The 3,814-nt window shown below is 34.4% G+C and overlaps 1 long non-coding RNA gene across 1 annotated transcript; it reads right to left on the bottom strand.

The window, feature by feature from the left end:
* Positions 1-249: 249 nt before the first annotated feature.
* LOC143247461 (uncharacterized) lies at positions 250-2,132 on the bottom strand. Its single transcript, XR_013026562.1, has 2 exons — positions 1,967-2,132; positions 250-564 (listed from the first exon to the last, which is right to left on the bottom strand). It is a non-coding gene; the product is annotated as an uncharacterized LOC143247461 (long non-coding RNA).
* Positions 2,133-3,814: the final 1,682 nt, after the last annotated feature.

The following is a 3,814-nucleotide window of genomic DNA, read 5'->3' as shown; positions in this document are numbered from 1 at the left end:
GTTGAGTCCAAAAGTTTTGTCTGGTACATAATACAAACTTTCTTCTTCTGTTAAGAGCTTTCCATTTCAACATGTAGTCTTGCTACAAAATAAAAATTACTAGCACATGATTGGTTTTTGTGTAAAACATATTCATACAAGTGCATCCTGTCTTCTGGAAATCTTTTAATGTGCAGGTTTTTTTTTATCCATAACTGACTGTCATTATTGAAACAAGGGTGTTTTAATTATTTAAAAAACATAAAACAGTCACAAAGTAATTCAGTTTTATTATTTCACAGTATCTTGTATATTTAGCTTACAGTTTTTTCGATGATTTTTTCCAGTAAAAAAGAAAAGAAAATCTTTAACATATATTGTTTTTTAACATTGTCGTTATATAAAAACTTGCAGGTTTAATACTCAAGACAGAGCTGGACCTAGTGATTTAAAGTATGTCCTAAACGTATATACAGCACACTTCGTGTACATCACATGGGATGTCTTTGTTTTTTATACCACCACAGTCACTCGGAGTTAAGCAGTTTCCTCCAGCCTGACGACAGGGAGTCTCTTGACCTAAAACTATATAATTGGACCTTCAAATAAGCATATGTTATATACGAAACTCAAGAAAAGGTTATTGGCTTAAAAGTAAAAAAAAATAAGCGTCTATAACGTATAACAAAGTTTATATTTTTATGGATATCTTACAGGACTAATTTTGAAGTTAAACACTTCTGTGGCAGAAGCCCCATCTCACCATTGGCACATCAAATACGTATCTGTATTAGGTTTTCAGTGTTTAAGGATCTATAAATATGAAACACAAGTTCTCATCTAAACCTGTACAGAGATGCCTTACTCGTGTATATATCAATTGGTAAGTATACAATTCAACGAGTACAGTGGATACTGGGGAACTTCTGAGAAACTGGGCTGAGTTTATTTACCAGTAAAGAGAAAATGACCTGATGGTTATTGTACCCGATTCAGAATCTGCGAGTCTGAAGTTCGAGTCTCGTCCCTGAACATGCTAACCTTTTCAGCAGTGAGGGTATTATAATCTTACAATGAATCCCACTATTCATTGAAAAAGATTTGGCTGCTTTCACTATAATCTATCACTTCAATATTACAGACGGCAAACACTATATATTTGTACGAAATTGAAAACGGTTATTCAGTAAAAAATTTGATAATACGCATCTAGCCCTCCCAGGTTCTATATTGGATCTAAAATCAAACACAAATGATTTAGACATTTAGGGCATCTGATTTTCTTCATGCCAGATTATCAGCAATCACTAAATTATATATATTTTCTCGTTATTAACTTAAACTTAGTGTCCTCATTTTATTCAAACTATATTATGTTTGAGTTTTGTGTGTACTACGGTATAGACTATAGATGACAGAGTGGAAACTGCCCACAAATTTCAAGATTTCTTTTTGAAACGGAAACATAAGAACCTATTGTAATATTAAACTGACACGTCGTTAAAAGTCACTTGTTAAAATTCATTAATCCACTCATTCTATCTTAATAATTAAACATGTAATTAACTAAAACACAAATGATAATCTAATCCTTCTATCTTACGAAAATAACTGGCGAAATTCCGATAAACCAATTCTTTCGTTTTATAAGAATAAAACTGGTCAAAATCTTATGATTCAGTTTTAAGTCTTGAGAATGAAGTATGAAACTAATTGAAACAAGAATCCCGACGGCTCAGATTTTCTGTTTTAAGAATAAAACAAGCAACGAATTACTCAAATTTTGATTCTTATGAATAAACAAAATAAAAACAATACGTTTGTCGATCGAAATGTGTAAAGAACTATTAGCCTGATCTAATCCCATATTTACGATAGACACTTGATAAAAATTTCTTGCCAACAAATCTACAATCAATACTCTCTGTTATACTAGCTTTAAAATTTAAAGTTCTAAACCTTAATTCTTAACAATTATTTTTCTTACCGGGTGTCACAGTCAGAGAACACATTAGCAATGTCCCTACACACAGAGCCAAAACAATCATAGCAGACACGTATGGCTTCATCGTGATGACAAAACTATGGAATAGTCTACGGGCCTGGTAAAGAACCGTTTAAATACTTTCTGAAGGTCTGTTTACTTTTGAATGTTGTACGATTGTAACAGCTGTTGCTTAATGTAAGTTGAATTTCTCGTTTCCACGTGTAAGAATTTCATTACGTAAAGTAGAAGTAACATGATAGTCAAATACAGTTTCTCTTACAGCCTACAGCTATCCAATTGTATAAACCGGTTCTGATAATGTCAATTAGGTGGTTTGTTTTGTTGCGTTTTTCTTCCTTCGTTCTGCGAACATGTTAAACTATGTTGTAATGACAAGGAAAACTAGATGGGTTATAAAAGTGCTTCAGAAAAAACGAGGGGTTAAGAGTTTATCTCAAGCCTCTATATTTCTTCTCCCATGGCTCAAAAATTACCTTTTTATTGTTTTTGTCCATCTTAAAAACTGTCCACAACTGCTAAGATTATCTTCCCTGCTTCCTATAAGTTGGAGAGAAAAATTATCTCGTTTTAAAATGAATGGCACGTTGTGAAGGATGTGACACCTAGTAAACTATAGCGTTTTCGGGAGCCTTTCACTAAATTACAAATTATAACTGACAGTACAAAGCTTCAACATCCTTAAATAATAAATTATAATCGATTAGATTTTTTTTACTGTGAAGTAAAACGTTGAGTGTTCAATGAAAAAATAACATATATGGTGTTATATGGTAATGTGTTACTAGTATTAGAATACTTTATTATATTTCACTAACAAATCAACAGATAACAAAGCAGTTTGTCAGACATTTGTAGAATTGCAGCACATGTCGTGTTATCTTGCCCTTGTAGCAGGTGTAGTTTTAAATTTGTTACACTTGTAATATATTAATAACATCAAATTTAGCTATGTTCCAAGTCTTGTTCTTTTTGGTCAATAAAGAGTAGACGTGTCGAAACAAAGGCGTTCTAGAAAAATCGAAATGACGAGACCAGTGTTTCTCAACAAGTTATCATATTCTGCGTTCTTGGAAAGTTAAAACAAGTTTACTTTCTAGCTTGAGTTTGTGAACAATTTACTGATGTTCTAAACAAAAGCACTCCTACAAAAGGTATTTAAGTAGGCGGAAGAAACTAAGAAAATGATAAACAAAGAAGTTTGTTTTGTTTTTTGTTGAATTTCGCACAAATGAGAGTTATTTGTGGTAGCTGTCTCTATTTCTGAAATAATAGACTAGAGAGAAGGCGTATTAGTCAACCTCACCCACCCCAACTCTTTGTATACTCAACCAACGAATAACCATCCTAAAACATACATGTCTGAAAGGTGTAGACAGAAAGGAGCTGAATGCCCTAACCATTAGGTCGTATCAGGCTTCAGAAACTTGTGAGAGAATATATTTTTAATCAGAATATCTTCAGAGATTTTGCCTTTTTTGTTGTTTGCGCAAATATAGTCTGTGATGACCGTTCCTGGCCCGGCATGGCCTAGCGCGTAAGGCGTGCGACTCGTAATCCGAGGGTCGCGGGTTCGCGCCCGCGTCGCGCTAAACATGCTCGCCCTCCCAGCCGTGGGGGTGTATAATGTGACGGTCAATCCCACTATTCGTTGGTAAAGAGTAGCCCAAGAGTTGGCGGTGGGTGGTGATGACTAGCTGCCTTCCCTCTAGTCTTACACTGCTAAATTAGGGACGGCTAGCACAGATAGCCCTCGAGTAGCTTTGTGCGAAATTCCCAAACAAACAAACAAACGATGACCGTTCCTAATTTAGAAGTGATAACACTACA

Source organism: Tachypleus tridentatus, chromosome 3, assembly GCF_004210375.1.
Source record: "Tachypleus tridentatus isolate NWPU-2018 chromosome 3, ASM421037v1, whole genome shotgun sequence".
NCBI classification, from domain to species: domain Eukaryota; kingdom Metazoa; phylum Arthropoda; class Merostomata; order Xiphosura; family Limulidae; genus Tachypleus; species Tachypleus tridentatus.
The sequence above is the reverse complement of the archived record's forward strand: the minus strand, read 5'-3'. Positions and strand labels throughout refer to the sequence as shown.